Here is a 21,366-nt window from a genome sequence, read left to right as displayed (position 1 = left end):
GTGGAAATTTTCCAAAATTCATATTCTCTGCCTACATCAGAAGTATTTAAATGCTGAATAAGCAGAATTTGAAGTTTACATCCGGAACACCGAAAATTCTTTTATAACTGACTTACACACTTGATACGGTAACTGACTGACATTTTGTTTAACTTTAAAATGGCGGCAATGTATTTAATTTAATGCTCCTGAAAACAGAATTATTTTATTTTTAGCCCTTTAAGTAATATCAAACAACCCAACTTTTAATTTTTAAGAAAGATAACATATTTTATTGATTTTATTAATTATTCATTCTTACATAATTTAGTAAACCTTGAGCCTAAATTTCAAAAATAATTGCCTAATATTAGACAAATACCTCAATTCAAAGCAAAAGAGGAAAGCATTTTACAGTTAGTACAGCCAAAAATGACAAATTTTTCAATATCACAACTTTCACAGGGAGGAATATAATTCAGAAATATGGGAAGTGACTGCTAGTAAAGAAAATATCTACGGAGTTTCATGTGAGCAACAATATTTTGTAGCAAGAGTGATAGATGGTAATAGAAGAAAGGCTAAGATCAAATGCCTGATAAAAAAACTTGTTTAATCATATGAGTGGCTAAGATGATGTAGAGGAAGTAGAAATAGTTTCCTTTTTATAGCTCAATAACTTTACAAGGATTTGATCTATTTTTAAATATTGAAGAAAAATAGAAGATTTTCAAATCCTCTAGCAATTAAAAAAAATGTGAGGGGAAAAGTGGTTATCGATAGAAAAAAATAAAATGTTATTTTAATTGCTTTACTTTTGTGTAGAGTTTTATTTACAAATTTTTTAGAGTGTTAGACATTCGGTCAAACACATTTTTAGATTAAGTAGGCAATAAAAACGTCAAAAAGCACAAATTGCAGAATACTGCAAATTATCAAACAGTTCTCAGTTTCTAAACAGTTAATATTACCACATTTAAAGATGCTACAAAAAAAAAATACTATCGAAGGAAGAGCTGCAGAGTTGTAATCATTTCAAATACAACAGCTAGGGTACACTGAGGGTGTAAACTACTTGAACAAAATACTAGGTAGCACAAAATTGTCATTTTGATGTTAAAAATCAATCTTTATATACGTTTTATATCGTTCTTGCTTTTAAACGTCATAATTATCATATTAAAACTATATTTTGTAGTAATTTTCTATATAATCTATTATTTTGCGGGTCCTCATAGGCTGAGGGTCCGCTGGTGTAACCCTAAAGGCAAAGAAAGCTCTGCTTTTGTGTACACTTATTTGTATGTTTTACTGCGTAATTGTGAACTTTTTATGTTAGGATATATAGGAAAGTTACACGTGTCAGTAAATTAGCTCACAAAGCTGTTCTAATTGCTCTAATTTTTGTTATTTTAATAATATTTTTGAAATCAATTACCGTATGCTGGAAGGTTATTCATTTTTCTTGGATCCCAATTGAAACTTATGAATAATTCCTTTTGATTTCAGAGGAGAGTATTTTATAGAATCTTTACTACTTTTTCCGCAGGTTGCATTCATGTCAGTCAGTTACCATGCTTTTAACATTTTTTAAAATCATCTAAAGTGTATTTTAAAAATTCAACTATACCATTAAATTCATTTTGAAAAAAAATCAATAAACTAGGAAAAAATCTTTTTCTTTTTTTAATAGATATTTTGTATTGCATGTTTGTAATATCAGTCAGTTGGCAATCTGTCAGTGAATTACCAACTTGTCGTATATACTGCAAATCTTTATTTTAGCAATACACTGGTCGCCGACCATATGAATCTCATTTGTTTTAAACAGTTTTCTTTTCATAAAGCTGTTGTTTCGATAAAGGGCTAATTCAATAAAGCTGGATTATGTTCTGTTTTTGGTAATTTGATTCATTAAAGCGGCTGATTCAATTTTTCACTGATTTAATTAACCGGAGTTCACTGTGGCAAATCTAACAAATGTATTTTCATTTCTTGCCGTTTATGTAAACTTATTTATTTGTTTAGCTGCTTAATTTTAGACATTTGCATTAGTATATTTAGAAAATTTCAGTACTGTCAGTCAGTTACCAGGATGTCAGTCAGTTCCTAAGAAGTTCTAATTACTGTAATTCTTTATTGTAGCAATATTTTCCAACTCAAATGCCAGAAGCTGAAAGTTTATTCATTGTTCTTTCTTCCTGATTTGAATTTAATAAAAATTCCTTTTACTCTCAGAAAAATATCTTTTTGAATCAGTATTACTTTTCACATAGGTTGCATTCTTGTCAGTCAGTTACCAAGCTTTTAACAATTTTTCTAAAATCTCTCTATATGTATTTTGGAAATTCAATTATGTCATAAAATTCAGCTTAATAAGTACAATAAGCGAGCAGAAAATATCTTTTTAAAAGTTAATATTTTTTAGTTTATGTTTCAAAATACTTACTATCTTTTTGTACTGTGAATGTCAGTGAGTTACCCGTTTAATCGCCCTATTCAAAAGCCTAAAAACCAACATACGTTCAAGTGAGAATGTTTCTATAGAAAAGAGGTTGACATTAAAAATGATTTCGAGGTTAGTGTATTATAACTAATATAATAAAAATGAAACAAAAAGTGCAGCACACTTTATAACAATCTAAACTGAAGAGCCAAAAATATTATGACCACCCCTAACTTTTTCAAAGAATTCGTCTGGCTGACGTAGAGACTACATGATGAAGTGGAGTTGCTACATAACTGAGGCTGGAGAAGGCCAGGCTTCATTCGAGCACTTTCTTTTGCGAATTATGGGAAAGGGCAGCGATCTTAGCGAATTTGATAGAAGGCAGATTGTGAAGGCCCGAAGACTCGAAACGAGTATCTCAGAAATTGCAAGACTGGTAGGTTGTTCACGATCTGCTGTTGTTAGTACTTAATGCAAAGTAGAAAAAAGACGGTGAAACCAACATAAGGCATAGAGGTGTTGAAAGGCCACGCGTCATCTAAGATAACGGATGTCGGAAACTAGGCTGCTTGCTAAAGCAAAATCGGAGGCACGCAGTAGATCAACTGACAGCTCAATGCAATGCAGTTGCGAGTGTAAGTGTTTCCATACACACAGTTCAGTAGACACTGTTGGATATGGGACTGCGCAGCTGACGTCCCACTCATGTGCCTCTATTGACCAATTGTCATCGCCTACTACGCCTACAGTGGGACCGAAAACACAAAGACTGGTCCTTGGATGACTATAAGAGAGTTGTCCGGTCCGACAAATCACGATTTCTCGTTCATCACATGGCTGGTCGTGTTTAGGGTTAATTGTCTTAAGGCGAATAGTTGCTCCCGTCTTGTACAGTTGGTCGTAAGCAGGCTGATGGTGGGGTTGTTATGGCTTGGAGGACTTTTATGGCAGGCTCTGGGACCCTTAGTTCTGGTAGAACATACCACGAAGGCTGTGGACGATCGAAACATCGTGGCAGATCAGGTGCACTCGTACATGGCGTCGGGCATCCCTACTGGAAATGGCATCTTCTAGCAGGACAATGCCCCATGTCACAAGGTTATAATCGGGATTTCACGGAAAGGCAGCTCAGAGCTGAAACATCCCCTTGACAGGAAATCTCATTTTTGCGTTACCGCTGCATTAACATTAGGTACAATCTATCTCCAGACATCTACCAAGAGCTTGTGGCATCCATGCCAAGGCAAGTCGCAGCTGTTTTGCAGGCCAAAGGTGGCACAACGTGTTATTGACTGGTTATGTACTGCAAAATGTTTTGGCCCATCAGTGTATATCCTTTCGAAATAATCCGTAGTGAAAGTTTGTTTTTGTTTTGGCGATTGTTTTCCCATTTTTTAACTATGCAAATTTTCTCTGCTTTAACGATATCGCACATTTATGGTCGTCAAAACTGTCAATTTTTAAATTTTCTAAACCATATTTTTTGCTCAATACAACTAGACAAATTATTTACTCAATATTTTCCGTAGACACTTTTTTGGTCCTTGTACTTGAACTTAGAACAGTGTGCCACGTTTTAAATGTATTTGCAATTTCTTGAATTTATGAATAAATAAGTTAAACTGAATTAGTTAAGGGGAAATGAAGGAGCAGAAGTAGGACACAAGTACATACCCAAGAAGGTGTGAGACAAAAATTCAAACTATTGGTGCTCTAATAATGTAGGTAAAAAATATATATATTACGTACTTCAAATTCTCATATTTTGTCGAGATTTTCAAAATAATTAAGCTTGCCTAAAAAGCTGAAGCATTAAAGTTTAACTCACCTAATCTCGAAAAATTGCAATTCGTTTCTAGTGTAACATGATTTTTCTTTACTAGATAAATATTGACAGGTGTGCAAGTACTCAAAACGAAATTCGCCAACAAACGGTACTGTTCCAAGTATGGTAACTTAACTGTACGCCGTTTTGCTGCGTTAATCACGTGTTTGACGCTGACAATAACAAATCGGCGCCTAGCAGACGGCAAATATTGGCTTACTTTTTATTGCAGGTTAAATCCACAAAAGTGGGAAATCTTCTGGAAACCCATTTGTTTTCCTCTGGTTGATATTTTCAGTGTTTACGAACAGAGAGTTCAGATTTATATTCGAGAACTTCTAAGGAGTTTCTACAAGGCTTATTTTCTTCTGGCTGACTTGTGGAAAACAGATGTGTACTGCTGCACTTTATAGCTATTACATTTATATTGAGACGTAATAAAACTTAAGTTTTTAAATGCTTCGATTCTATTTACTTACAAATAAATTTATACACCAAAACAATTTATTTATATGTGACATTTTAGCAGCGGTTTTGCACGATGTGAGTTCATTACGATATTGAAGTAATGCATTCTTGAAGCTTCTTGGATAATTGTTCATGATAAAGATTAACTATTTTTTAAGCATTACTATATGCTTAAATTTTGATTAGTTCTATAATTAAATGACAGTCGTTATAACAAGTACATAACTCTCAATGAAATATATTTCCAAATAATTTTCTTAATATTATAAAATTAAAAAAAAGAACGTATGTTATCTGTTACGAAAACACCGTTTTGTAATCAAAATGTAAATATGAAGTTTTAACTGAAATCATCCATTTCATAATATTTACGGTTTTTGCAAGAAGAGCAATGGTATAACGTTATAATAACGTTAACTTCTTTGACGATGAGATAAGTTGAAATCAACAGCATTTGTCATCGTTTTTCATGATTTGCAGTCACGTCAGGGACGGATACAAGAGAGAGGCGATGGGGGCGATCGCCCTTCCTTTGAAGGATTCCCTACCGGTAATTTTTTGAAAATAAAGTTTACAAAACGCAAGTTTAGACGAAGTTTATCGATGTTGGGAGATGGGAGGTTTGTGTTTATGACAATATCCCGGAACTGTTTCGGAATTAAAAAGATTGTTTCGGAATTTATTAAGTTTCCTAAGAAGAGAAAAGGAAGAAGAAAAATTGGAGGCACCGACAAGATAAGTGCTTTATTGTATTAATTTATAAGATTTTTCAATAAATTATTTTCAAATAAAAAAAGAACCGACTGCAAAAAGCAAAAAGGAACTGAAAAGTAAAAAATAATAGATCATACTTACTTACGATTTTTTACAAAAACGTATAAATCAAATTTATTTTACAACTCTTGTACAAAAATCAATTAAATTAAACACTGATTTTTATTACCTTACGATGAATTATTTTAATACCTAACTAATTATATACGATCTCTTAATTTTTAATAACCTTTTGAAGTCGGGGCCTCCTATAAACTACTAACTAGCGTAACTGACAACCCACGTGAGTTGAACACTAACTAAACGCGAATTGGCCTTTAAATCTAAATCTACTCAGTTACGTCAGGAGGCCTCGACTTCAAAAGGTTATTAAAAATTAAGAGATCGTATATAATTAGTTAGGTATTAAAATAATTTATCGTACGGTAATAAAAATCAGTGTTTAATTCATAATTGGGTGTTTAGTTTAGTTGATTTTTGTACAGGAATTGTAAAATAAATTTGATTTATACGTTTGGGTAAAAACTGGTATGTAAGTATGATCCATTATTTTTTACTTTTCAGTTCCTTTTTGTTTTTTTGAAATCAGTTCTTTTTTATTTGAAAATAATTTATTTTTTGCTTTTTAGGGGTGTAAATATAAAATAAATACGTAGGGTAGAGTGTGTGGTTCATTCTTTACGTACATCTCGAGTGAGAAAGCACAGGAGTCTGAAAACAGCTAAGATGAACAAAATAGAGAAAGAAAAAGAGCACAGCGTCTCGGAGACTTCCGAAGACTGTGAAGAAATGATTTTTTAAATGCGCAATTATTTACAAAGAAAATTATCTTCATCATCAGTTTAACTTTATTAAAGTATGCTTTCCGAAAACAATTCACGAGTCACCAAAAAACAACCTAAATCGCTTTGACTTTGCCCATAGAATTTGAAGAGTTTTCTTGATTTTTCAAGGATTCCAGCTTCAGATACTGATTTGATGACCATGGGATCACTTGGGAAGTATATACATTTTCAAACGAAAAAAAAAAAAATTATCTAAATTGGTCTATGCGTGATTGAGTTTACAGGGGACATACATAAAAAGATTCTGACGAATTGAGAACGTCCTTTTTGAAGTCGATTAAAAAAAGAAAAATTCTTAATGCGCATAACATTTTTGGCACTAAAAACTGATCTTTGTTCTTCTACAGGTTTTATTTGTGCGTTAATCTAGTTAGAGCCATTTAAATATCAATGATTTTCCTAACTATTTTATATTTCACAAAAAAATCACATTTCTCTTTACTAGGCCCCGTTATAGATCAATACCACACTAGAAACAGAGTATCTACTGTGATGTTGTATATATGAAGATCAAAATACTACTAGAACAATGATACTAAATGAATTTCCTGTATGTTTCAGAGGAGTCTTGATTCAAAAATTGTGATATGACTACGAGCGATTAATGCAGGGAAAATAGTTAGGAAGGAGGGTACTCCCCCAAAGGAAGAGCCCCCCTAAAAAGAAAAAATACCCCTCAAAACACCCTCCCTCGCCCATAAGGGGGCACCCCTGACTAATATTAATGATTTATGATACTTTCTTTAACACTGAGTAAAGAAAGTACCTTTGCTTTATGAGGGGCACTTTCTTTAACAATGGATTTTATATTTAATCGTTTGATATTGAAATTGAATGAAGTTTATTGTTTTTTGCCCATAACATTTTCTAAAGAACAAATATGGTGAAGCAAAGATTTTGGTCTTAAGTTAGATCCCTTCTATGCATTAAACAAAAAAAAAACATAAAAATCGTTTCTTTAAGTGAGGCTATGAGTTTACAAACAACAAAGCGCGAGTCTGAAATTTATTTTATAATTCCAGTACAAAAATCAACTAAACTAAACACCCAGTTATAAAATAAACACTGATTTTAATTACTATACGATGAATTATTTTAATACCTAATTAATTATATACGATCTCTTAATTTTTTATAACCCTTTAAAGTCGGGGCCTCCTATAAACTACTACATAACGCAACTGACAACCCACCTGAGTTGAACACTAACTAAACGTGAAATTAGTCTTTAAATCTATCCTTTCCCTCGATTTCTCCGGGTCCCTTATACCGGGACTTGAAGACCACTAGACGACAGGGAGAAATATATCGTTTCAAACAGAAAAAGAATTTTCCTAATCTTTACAGGCGTCTTCGGGGAGCATAGTACATAAAAAAATTACAACTAAGTCTGTAAATTAATATTACCCTAACTGTAAATTAAGCTGACGGCGTCATGAAATATTAAATCTAGAATACTAGTCAAACTTCAAAAATTGGACGTCAGTTACGATATATTTATTAAGGAACATAAATTTAATCTTCGGAGGGAGCGGCGGGGGGATTTTTTCTTAAATTCCCCTTGAATTTAACACTAAATATATTTCAAAACTAAAATTTAAAAAAAAAAAACTTTGATGACTATATGAATTTATTTATTAGCAAAAAAAAATATATAATAAATTAATTAATTCAACTATTTTCGTAGCAAAATGCATTTAATTTACTGATTTGCTACATAAGTAAGAAATACATTAGTAAGACAAAATTAAAATTAGCAGGCGGTGCCGTAAAAATCAAACCCAGATGCGAGAGAATTATATACGTACTAGCTGACCCAGCCACGCGTTGCTGTGGCAAAGAAGTTGGATTAAAATAAACTTTTACTCATTATTTTGATAGAATCAAATAAATTTTTAATAGAGCTTAAAATAGTATAGCCGATTTTAAAACATAAGAGATTGATAATGGGCGTGATTCAATGTAAAAACGATTAATAAATGTTCCTGGAAAATTATGAGCAGCTGATGTAGCCAATTTCTGCCAGTAACATGTCATGCCAAAACCCGGAAAGTTTTCCGATAAAAGTTAATAACCTTCCTGAAATTATCTCGGAAGCCTTTTGAAAAATTCGAAGATCTTCCTGCTCGAAGCTAGTCGTGTTTCTGGAACTTTAGTGTAAACTTAGGAAGGGATAAAAAAAAAAAGCTTAGCACCTTTCTAATTTATTAAGGAACTTCTATAAGCAGTAATGCAAACATAGCCAAAGCTTAGCCAGAACTGCAAGCAAGTATCGAAATTTTTACTCAGTAATGTTTCGGATTTTTTTTTTTTTTACAATGCAGGCTGAAGAAAGTACTTATTGAATTCAGTAAGTACTAACTAAGTTTTCTATGGGAAAAGCACTATACTTACGCTTAGTAAATTTTGAAAGTATGACTTCGGCGAAAAAAAAGCAAAAATAACTTAAAAGTGATAGTAAATATCGAAACTGATTGTAAAATAACCGAATGTAGAAACTAAGAGTAAACCACCATACACTTTTAGATTATACACTACATTTTATCACTTCAGCTTTCTCTATAGTTTGTAATCAATAACTTCTTTACAAAATACAATAACTAAATTAAAAACATATAAAAATTAAATTTTTTCAATGAAGTATATAACATTGACTTCGAACTATTGTTTCTATTATTTGAAAACTGAAAACTGTCTAAGCACTAAGTTGTGCACAATGTTCTTGCTTAACCAGTCTTTTGATCATACGAAAAGTATGATAACTTTTCACTTGTGAGAAAGGCGATATATGGTTGCCCATGAGAGAAATATTTATGTTTCAAGTCCAAACAGAAAGAAGACTTTGTTTGTTCTTGAGATCTATTTATGGTCTTTGCAAAAGCTAAACGAATCAAAAATTGAAGCCTTTCAAATGTGTTTGAAAATTATGACGCTATTAATGGATTACGTGGCAACACAAATATTTCTCCTTTAAACTTTTCCGTCAAAATTGTTGACTTTTGATGAAGAAACGTGTACCGTTGCGTAATTTAGGTGGGTTTAAATCGCGAAAAAGAATAAATTGTTGGGCCAATTTTCAACCGGAAATCGTGCAGTCACATTCCTGGTGTATCCAGGAAATTTAAAAATTCAGTTGGAATGTTTACTGCTTTGTTTTCATCGACAACTGTATAGGGTTGTTCAGCATCAATGGGGAGCTTTTTTTTCCAGCCGTCAGTAATGGATCATTATTCGCAATAATTGTAGCTAAGACAGCGTCATTGCTCAGTTGTTATACGTTACAAATCAGTCAGTTGTAAGTCAGTGGCCCAACTACCAAGTGACGGCATATCATAATAACTAAGTGGCAAATTTGAAATTGAAACGCAAAAACCTTCAGTTAAAACTAAAGCTTCATATTCATCTCTGGTGTAAAATCTGGATTTGGACATTTGTGTGTTTGTTAAACTTTATGAAATACGTCTTCAAACGTGAAAGTTATGTAGTTTCTCCTTAAAAATAGTATGTCGTCAAAATTGTTTTAAACAGTTGAAGAATAGTAATTCTCCTTATGTCACACCTGCATTAGAAAATGTCAACTCCAATAACTTAGTACGACCAATAAATACAATTTGCGACATGCATCGGGATATGTATTTGACAGTCGACAATTGACGATCCACAAATATTTCTGTCTGTTCGGGAATGTTTACCGAAAACAAAACTGCTACAAAACCAGCGCGATTACAGAGGCAATTATGTTTTTAAAAAAAATTAAATTTATCTGGGAATAGACTCTCAATTAGTTCACTTTTCGTCTTAACGGCAGTGTAGAAATTGTCTGGCTATTTGTTGTACTGTATATTTTGATACAGTTCAATTTCACCGTTTCCAATACCCAGCAATTGCTTAGAAAATACTTGTCCGATTAGATTATTTTGCTTTTATACTCGCATGTTCATGGCCAATCGCATTATCTCGACATTACGCTATAAAAACGATTATTTTAAACATGCGTTGATTTCATCGAAATAACTGGTAATGTCTGCCGGAAGTCCCCAGACAGTATTCAGACAATTTCGCCTAAAAGTTTATCGTTGCCGTTTAAATCTTGCACAATCCTATGATGGGCTTCGAATGAATGCTTTTACTCATGAGCCATAGTACACTTATCCCAAATTATAATTTCACTCTCTTGCAACACTACAGCCATTCTACGTTTTTTTTTTCTTTAATGTTACACATTGCGTTTTGTTTGTTATGAATATCTAATAGGCAACTTCAAAGCTGAATGTGTTGTTCGTCTACCATCTAAAAAAAGTAGCAGTAATGCCTGACGATGCAATTGTCACTAGAATTTTCTGTTGCGAACGTATCTTTGAAAGAATCAATGATATTAAAAATTTGTTGGGGTAGAAAATAAAGAAAATAATTGTTTTCCGCTTAAATTCATTAACCTTCCTGAAATTAACCTGGAATATTTTTGAAGATTTCAGTAGTCTTCTTAGTTAAAGGCAGAGAAACCTAACGCAGGTATAATATAATAAAAGCCTGGAACCTTCCTGCTTTTCTAAGAAAGCTCTCAAAGCATTAATACACGCATTGCCAACGCGAAGACAGACTCTCAAGCAAGTAGCTCGAATGTAGTTCCTCTGCAACTTTTGTAAAGCTTCGTTATCCAGATATCTTTTCGCACACATTTGGTGTTGAGTCAATCTGGACGAACCGTACTCGCTCCGAAACCGATACACGTATTAAATGCATTTAGTTAATCTTGATACTGGTGGAGAAAAATATTTTTCACAACGGTGGAAATCTGCAATTTGTAGCAATTCAAGGAAACGTTTTGAAAAATATAGTTGATTTTCTCAGGAAGTGAATAATAACCTGTAATATCCCGAAACGTTATATGGAAATTCTAAGCAACATCTCTGAGCTTTTTTTATCATGGTGTTTTTAGCAGTAAGTCATACGATGTTAGAGTTATATCGATTAATTAACTTACACCGCCATCTATTAAGAATTTTTAGAACTAAACAATTAATTCACACTATTATTGCATAATTAATATAAAATTTGCAATAAAAAAATTATAAAAACTATCCTATCTTTTAAGTTGGACCAAATGACACATATATATGAAATTTGAGAAAAATCGGTTGAGTAGTTTCGGAGTTTACCCCGAACAAACATCGTGACACGAGATTTTTATATATATAGATTATTCAAAACAAGATACCTCCATCGAAAAAATGCACCGTTCACGCCAAAACCACGTGACCTCCTGTGACGTATCGCGCAGGGACGAAAGCTGGTCCACGTAGCCACAACGTGTGAAATTTAAAGTTTCTTAGATTTCTCCGAGACCCCTCAACAGATCCAGACAAAATTAACATGGGACCATCTGAAAAGCATACCCTTCCAAACAAAAAAAAAAAAAAAATCAAATCGGTCCATTATTCTTGAAGTAATACGAAAACACACATAAAAAGCCGCAAGCCGAAATCATAACCTCCTTTTTTGAAGTCGGTTAAAATGGGGCGTTATGAAAAGGTGTATAACTGATATTTTATTTGCTCTTATTTTACGGTGTAAGAACATTTTCTGATGTTTCATGAAAATCATGTTATTATTTAATTTATTTAATAGAAATTAATCCCGGCAATATTTTGATGCGCACTTACTGGTGATTATGTTTCAATTTTTTAAAATCATTAGCTGAATTTATTATTGGTTTATGTGATACTTATCTTTTTTTTAATCAAGAATTTGTTATTTAATTCGCTTACTAATTATTTAGTAGAAGAGGTAAAAATAAATCAACTGTAATCTAGGGGAAGAATGAAAGCTTCTTAAACTAGGCTTGAAAATGTATTTAATGATATAGATACGAAACATGAAATTTTGATACATATTCAAAGATTGGACACTTTATTTACAGAATTTGAAAAACTACACGAATTATTACATGTTAAAGATTCTAAAATTGCATAATTTGAATAAAAAATTTTTAAGTTGAAAGCTCAGTATCAAATAATCGAATAAATGTAACAGAGAATGAAATAAATGTAAAGCACTACCGAACGAAATAAAAGTGTTATAAACCAGGTATTTATTTTAAATTATCTGAACCGATATGAGACAAAAAAATCATCTAAATGAATATGCATAGATGTTTAAAACTTTATTTAAATAATGTCGTGAGGAATGTGAAAGATTATTTAAATTTCGAAAATATTACTTTGCGTGCATTACTTGAAATAGATGTACGAAGTTTCGCCATTTTTTTGCGTTTCTGAAAAAATAATTTTCGTTGCTTTTGGCACGGAATCTACCTTTCTAGGCTTCCGAAATACTGTATTTAATTTTTTACATGACTGTTTTTAGTAAAATTAATAGAAATAACAATTATTAAATCCACACTTATGTAGCAAGGATTAAAGTAAAAACTATAACGGCGTATTTATTTTGAGTTTAAATTTTTTCATAGATTTAAAATTTTCTTGAACTACTTTTTTGGTTTTACTAATTTTCTAATCCTTTTTATTTTTGCTACATCTTATATTGTGCATAAATCTTAACTGGTGAGATGAGGTGTGTTACATTATAGAAGAATTGGACTTTTTCCGTACAACGCTACCCAAATGTGTAAATGTATGACTTCATATGTATATGTATGTCAATTAGGGTACTGTATCAGTTGTTCTTTTTAGTTGTAATATAAAAATCATTAAAAATGTTTCTACTTTAATTTCCTAAATTTTACGAAGTGCATGAGAAATATAGTAAGGAGATTACATACAACCCACCGTCTGTTACAAAACCCCATTTTGCTACTTCTGTTACAAAAAACCCACCTTATCACTTATAGGTTAAAATTGATCACAATAACTACGAAAGAAGTATAGTTGAAAATGTGTTGCCTGTTGTATGTGTGCACTATTACAAATATGACTGAGGAGTAGGAGTCGTGCTGTTGTAATCGGACCAAGTTCGGCAAAAGGGTCGTTTCGCGTCAGGTAAAGAGTAGTAACTGCAAATTTTATTATTATTTTTTTTTTTTTTTTTTGAATTTTTGTCATCTGTTGTACGTTAGCTTCATTGTGTACAAGCTTGCTTATTTGGTTTCCGCAGAAAAAAAAGGAGCAAACAAGACGTCTCATTCCAACGTTTCCCTATTGTTAGTATTGAATCTAACATACATTTCTTCAAATATCTCGAAAACTCATTTCTACAGATACTGCCGTTTACCTGATAGTGGCAGAATGGTGCTTCAGTCAGAAATATGTGCAAAAAAAAAAAAAATGTGAAGTGTACGTATCATTTGCTCATCCCTTGGCAATATGAAGTACCACGTGAGAACGTGGGATAATTTTCACACCACAAAATGTATGCGACACTAAAAATGGAAATGACCAATTACAAAATAAAATCAATTATCAGTGGTCGGTACAATTTTTAGAATACTGATCGGTTGAGTATTTTATTTTATTTAATAATTTTTTTTGATCAAGTAGGACCCTTTGCGCCAGGTGGCGAGGGGCGAGTGATTATTTTCAGGGCTAATCCTTGTGTTTTTAAAAGATACATCCAAAAGTATTTGCTTTTCGTTAATGTGTGTGATAATCTAGCGTTTTTTTCCTTGGACCAAATTAATTTCCATATGCACATTAAAGAATTTTTTCCAATGGAGCTGTCTAAACTTGTATGCAAAAAAAAAGGCATAAATAGAAACAGCCTTTACTTTCTTCAAGATAGCGTGTTAAGAATTAATGTTCAAACTCTTTTTTGCTTCATCAAAACAGGCTTATTTATAAATAATAGAGTATTTTCACTTTGAATGGGACAACTTAAGAGCATAATGCATTCAAGTAATATTTATTCTGTGAAAACCTAAAATATTTTTCTCTCTGTGAAACATTCTCACGCAAGTCTCTCCGAGTCCAAGAATTAACATTTTTCAGGAAATAAAATTTACTTACAGACAAAATCAAATGCTTCCATGCATTTTGTTTTTTCCTTTCAGCATTTCCTTTGAAAACTGAATCAAATTCATTGAGTTCTCTTAGCAGAAATATAATTTTGCAACATTCTTGAATCAATCGCGTTTTATGTGTATAATTTCGAACAGCATTTTAGCATTTTTATCAGGTTTAACAAATTTCACAACTAATTTTATTTATTTATTTATTTATTTATTTATTGTCTACCCTAATTACACTGAAAAACAAATTTTAACGAATTTTCTGTTCCTCAATGTACTTTGGGTGTTTCTTATAGATTTCAAGGTGCTGAAAAAGAATATGATTGCAAAAATGTTTTATGTTCCTCCAATTTTCAGAAATTTCATTTATAAGTTTCGGATTATATATGCTATCTAATAGCAGTTTGAAGTTTACTATATGTTTCTTTTAGATGTTTTTGATCCATAGACACATTTTTTTACTCATTACAGCGATAGAACATGTATTAAGAGAGTAGAAACCGAAACACTATGGTGAGTTTTATATACGGGACCTTAAGTAGATGGGTTAGGTTCCGTATCATTTCGGTTTCACGCAAGATCACGGTAGTTGAAGTTGTCACTACAGGTTGGAACAGCAGGGCAATACATAAACATTATATCAAAAAAGAAATGACGTAAAGTTGGGATTGATGAAGAATTTCGTTAAATCAATGGATAAAAAGGGTGTGGATTTCAATGTTTATAGGAACAGTTCCTATTACTTATTTATGCAAAAATTAAGGAGGGTATTTTCATTGAACTACATATAAGAATGCTTATGAAGTCCAAAATTTTGTAGTTAGTTTGAGTGATTTAGGAAAAACAGCATGGATTGATTTTAGAAATGTTGTGACACAGTTCTTAGAAAATAATGAAAAATGATGGCTGCAGCAAAGCAAGCCGAAACGTCTGGAATTTCTACTCCAATTACACCACGGCCAATAAGCCCGGAAATGTTATCTCCCCATATTGACGCCGGCCGTGAAAGCCTTAAACAGTATTTAGATTTAAACCTTTTGGACTTCTTGAGAGTAAGTGATTCGATGAAGGTCATCTGAAAGATTTAGAAATGTCATAAAATGTTTTTTTTTTTTTTTTTAAATTGGATATGTTACCTTTATATAAATTATTTCTTATGTATATCTGTGCTTTTACAAATAGTTTTACGCTAATAGACGCATCTTTATTCATCTCATATCAGAATTTCTTTTTTATGATATTACTAGTTATAACTCGTTAGACCGGAAAAAATATCTTCAAGGGAAAAAAAAACATGTTTCAAGAACCATGGTATTTGTTTTACTAATATTGAGAATCTGATGTCTCAATCAAATGAAAAAAAAACAATTAATTACTTGTATTCGATAATTAACAAAAAATGTTTTTAGGGGGACACATATGTGCCATAACGGTACTTAAAAGTTTTAAATAATAATATTGTTTCACATTCCGATGTAGTTTATGGTGAAATGCACAAATTAAAGTCAAAGGTTTAAAATTGTTTATTTTCGAAATAGTAGCTGTTTATTAACTTTAAGAATGTATTCTTGTCAAAGCAACAAACCCGATATTTTGCATTTCAAACCAAATAAATAATTTATTTCATGAGAGTTTTATACATGTACATAATCCAAAACATAATTTTTTCCCAGTTTTTTTGTACGTACAAAATACTATTCTACATACTTTAACAAGAACACAGCATTATACATTTTTATACATATTTGCACAGTACATATGAAATCATTCATAATTATGATGAAGTAGAGTTCTCGTAACATTAGCATAATACGTTTCAAGCACATTATATATACTTTCAGAGTAATAACACAATAAAAGCTTTTAGTTTTTTTAACATTTATCTTCAGTTCACGTATGGTTTAACACTTTTAAATATAGTTAAAGTTTTATGTTCGAGCAGAAATCAGGATGAAATAACGTTTTTATAAGTTTTATTTCAAAGGTTTGTGAGTAATTATTATTTAATAAATAATAACTTATCACATATTGTATTTACTTATATGTACAATATTATTATGTGTGTGGTAATGATACCTTTGACAGCCATTAAAAGCTCGTAGTAGGAAGCGTCGCAGTAAAAATCCAAAACATGCATTTGATTCAATAATAAAACTTTGTGTTTAGTTATAAAAACATTTTGGGGGAATGTGGTCGAATTCGGCACAATTGTGTTCCCGTATCATAATACACGTGGTCGTGTGCACGATACTGCCGTTATCTGGGTAGCTTGAAAACTTTCTGTGAATAAGAAGACACACAAAACTTGTTTGTTTTATCGGAATGTCTAATAATATGTTGCTCGTTGTTTCTTATAACAATCATCCTGTTAAAATTGAAGATAACTACAGAAACTCTATTGTTTGCTTCTTCTCTTGAAGTTAATTAGTGACGATGAGGTTGGTTTTTGAACATCCATTAAGCCGAATAGCAACATAGAAAAATGTTATTCCTTTGTGGAAAATTCTGGACAACCTTTCTTATGTAATTCTTAGTAGTAACCACTTATCAAGATATTTTTGAATGCTACTAGTACAACTATTTTAATGCTGATTAATTATGTTTTACAATTGATTTTTTAATTACTGTACATCATACATTCTCAAAAATCATTAATGAAGTAAAATTGCAACTACAAATTGGTTCCGCATCAGTTCGCTCCTTTTAAATATATCCTTCTGAGCTTGAGAATGTCAACATGGAGGTCTATTTGGAGCAGTTCATAACTGTCCTAAGATTGGATGGATAGACGAGGTGCAGTTTTCGATCGGCAACCGTACTAAGCCAAAGAAAGCAGATCTTATTTTATTGATCTAGAGACTTACTCCAACTAAATTTCACTGAAACCCCATGAATACTTAGTATCCAAAATAGCCCTTTATCTCTACCATAAAAATCCTACATTAAAACCATTAGAACTGAATTGTTTTGGTCCCCTGAAGACGGGCCTTTTACAAGGGGAATGCTAATTTCCTCTCAAAACAAAGTTCACTGCTTCAAATGAAGTAAGTATAATAATAACTCAATGAAATCATGCAATCTAGCTTATACTGCCGTGTGCAGGTAAACGGCAGTATCTGCAGAAAAGAGTTTTCGGGATATTTGAAGAAACGCGTTTTGGATTCAATACTAACAATAGGGAAATGTTGGAATTAGACGTCTTTTTCGCGCCTTTTTTTCAGCGGAAACCAAATAAGCGAGCTTGTACAGTAAAGATAGCATACAATAGATTACAAAAATGCAAAAAAAAAAAAAATGAAAAATGAAAAATGTGCAGTTAGTGCCCTTTACCTGCACACGGCAGTATAATTTGTTATATGTTAAAACTCATTTCATCTGTATGGAAAAGAGTAAAAAATTAAGTCAGTTGTCGTCACATTTAAGTTTTGCATCTTTTCTTCACAGGCACTTGAATTGGGAATAATTTCCCGATTTGATAGGGTCTCTCTGCACAAAATAAGTTTGCAGTTTGTATTTTATTGAATTTAGTAAAATCATGGGCGAATTTGCTCTGATGTTTTGAGCGGCAAATTTTGGTTATCTATTGTTTCACATGTTTAAAACGTCGAACAGGTCGTGGCCGTGTTTTAGGTATTATAGCTCTGTGAAATAAAATGTGCAAAATTCGCCCACTTTCCCCAAATAAAAAATGTTAGTTAAACATTTTTAGGCAAATAAGGTAATACGTGAGTTCAAAAATGCACATAACTATATTTCATGTTAAGTAATGAGGTTTACTTTTGCGTTTGAAATAATGAAGTTCTTGCTCATTTAATTATTTTTATGTTCTGATGAATGTATTGTAAAACATTTTCATCTTATTGAAATTGTAGCTTCACGGTTGATTTGCCACTACTAAAATTTGGATAATAGCTGAGCCAGGAATTTCAAGAACTGTAAGACTTGGTCAAATTGTCAACAAAATTATTATTAACATATTAACGAAATTTGACCATCCACATGGTTTTACAAAATGTATCGGGGAAGTAAAAGATTTTGCGAGAAGCAGTTATAGCTCTTCCTTAAATTTTAGAATGCCGTTATTTAAAAGATGATAATCAGAAAACATACACTATTTGTTCAAGCATATTTTAGAGCCATTTTACTTCTCTAAAACAATTGCTGCGTCATATCCAAGATTGACTCATCAAATCACTTGTGTAGCTTTGGTTTTTAAACGAAAAAAAAATGTCTTTAATTCTTTTACATTTAAATATCAACAGTATTTTTGAGAAGATAATTTACATCGTACGTAACTTTAAAAAAATGAGTAAAAGCAATCTTTGTTTGCATAAATGACGTTAAAATAATTACGTGATTGAGTAATAAAAAATTGATTAATCAAGACATTTAGTGACTCCATTTGAACAGGTCGATACACAATAAAAGCACATTGTGTTTTCCCATACGAATATAGTAACGTAGAAGATATATTCACACATAGCACCAAGTTTTATGTTATTTACAATAAGAATGTGGTTACATGTTTCTACATTCATACATATATAAATATATAAAGAACTGTTCACACATACACTTTTCTTCACATTACAATAATGTTTAAATCACAATACACATAATTACAGAATGAATTTTATCAACAAAGTCATGTTCTATTGTAATAAATACAAGATTGCTTGAGCACATTAGTTAGAAAAAATAATTATGGAAAACAAATAATAATATATGTTACGATATCAGTTGCTAAATTACGTATATTCTTCAGAACTCAAATGGTTCAGCCAAAACTTTTTTTTGGAGGGTGCATCAAAAAGACGATAAACGCTTCAAGAAAAAGCTAAAGTTTAACCGAGATAAAATTTTGTTTTAACAAGTCCACTGTTTAATGCTGTCTAAACATGAATGATCGCATGTAAATTTTATTTTGAGAAGAACTTTTTGTTCTTACTCCTTCTGTCTTAAAGCTCTCCTTAGATTAATGGGCCGATTTTATTTATTTTACGTGAATCTCTGCCTGACTTGTTTAAATTTGTTTTTTTCCCGGGAAATTTACTTTTCTGGGATCAATAAGCAGCATTTTTCCCCTACATCTCTTAAACTTCATCACTAGCTTTATTCTGCGTACGAAACATCAGGTTTAATTTTAAGCCTAGAGTGATAATTCTCAGTTATATTCTTTTTTTACTAGCTTTTTAAAGTTTTAAAAAATATTTTTCTTTGGATTATGACATTTTAATCCTTTGCCGACGAAGTGTGCATTGCTTAGACGCTGGTCTCTTACGTCCAAAGGTGCAGATTCGAACCTGACTCCAGTCAGTGGATTTTCACGTTGCAGAAAATTGAGTGTTCATGTAGTATGATTATGCAGTATGCAAAAGATCCCCTCGGGTACAGTTTGACCTTGAGTACTCTTGGCAAAACTAAACTCCTAGCGCAGTTTTGATTTGAAAAGAGCCCAGGAGCCTCCGTCTGGTGGGAAAACTGGGCGTCATAATTCTCGCGGTAATGACATTAGGCGATAATGGTGCTACACGAAAAAATGGATGCTTTATTGGGGGATCGCATTAGCTTTGCAAAAGGTGCCAATAAAAATTGCCTCATTAGAAAGAAAAAAAGTTCGATCCATTTTAATCTCTAACATAAGTAGGTTATAAGCAAACTTGTTGGTTTACCATCTTTTGAACTTGAAAAAAAAATATTTTGCATTAAACTTTAGGCTTCATACATTCTGTTCAGAAACAGTAGTGCAATTTTGCCCCCCCCCCCCCCGCCTCTTCAATTTAAAAATTTTGAAAACGTATTTATTTTAAATATTTCGTTATTTTATTTCAAATTTTCTTTTCACTTACATTATTAGAAACAGCGCGTTAAAAAATAATAAATAAACTAGAACTTATTATTTTCAACCTTTTATTTAAATCCAGAAATGACTGTATCAAACTGCTTAATATTCATTTATAGCCTATAAAGTAGTCTCTGATTGCACAGGTATACGGAATTCCAACAAGAAAATTTACATTTGAGTTTTTGGTACAAAAAAGCAAAGTTTCAACAGCCTTTACTTTAAACAAAAAACATTGAACAAGAACAAGCTGTAAAAATCCAAGCGAAACTTGTTTTAAATAAACTTACTTATTCATTTCGTCAAGCCATAAATGTTTGGACCAATTTTGGTTTTGCACCATTTTTTCTTAAGCACCTATAAAGCATGAAGAAAACAAATTTTTGGCTTAAATTCCTTCTTTTTTTTTTTTTTTTTTTTAACAATTACGCATCTTAGATAAAATGTTTCAAATGTCGTGTACTAAATGCTGCAATTATAAATGAATAAATGATGTTACAAATTTCTAAAAACTAAATTGTGCTAAAATTATTTTTACGGGTCAGATTGTCCACGGATAGTAATGCGCTGTTTAGTACCAGAACGGTTATCGAATTAAAGAGAACATTGAGTTTAAACTAAGTGTTTGTAAGTGAAATATTTGGTAACGAGCGGTATAAAACAAATGATGTATCAGTATATTTTTTAATATTTTCTTAACTAGTTTTGATTTAGTTTTGACGTCGCGTTAGTACAATGCGTACAATGTCGACTGAATCGTTTGTTCACAAAACTCAATTCCAACCAAGTTTTTATTGGCATGATATATGTTAAAAGATAGTGATACTTACTTATCATTATCGCTCAAAATAGTATTTTCATTCATTATAATGGAATATCACGCAATTGAAGAGACGATTTTTTATTCATCTTAACAGCGTCATTTCTTTAAACTGATCTTTTTTTTTGAAGAATCCAATTCATTTATCTTCATTTTTTTTTTCAAAACAATAGCTTTCTTTTCTTTTTCTTTTTTTGTCTCTCAACTTCTAGGGGATTTTTTTTTTCGTTAAATATATGTGTATTTTGCTTACGTTTATAAATTAGCTAAAAAGTTAATTTTGTGAGATGCATGTAATAAATACAAGTATAAAAGAACGTCGTATATTACTGTATTTTACGCTTTAGACGTTAGAAAATACAGGTTTTAGTCACAAAAACATAACACCTGTAAATAATGAA

This window comes from Uloborus diversus, chromosome 3 (genome assembly GCF_026930045.1).
Source record: "Uloborus diversus isolate 005 chromosome 3, Udiv.v.3.1, whole genome shotgun sequence".
In the NCBI taxonomy this organism is placed as follows: Eukaryota; Metazoa; Arthropoda; class Arachnida; order Araneae; family Uloboridae; genus Uloborus; species Uloborus diversus.
This window is presented reverse-complemented; position numbering follows the sequence as displayed.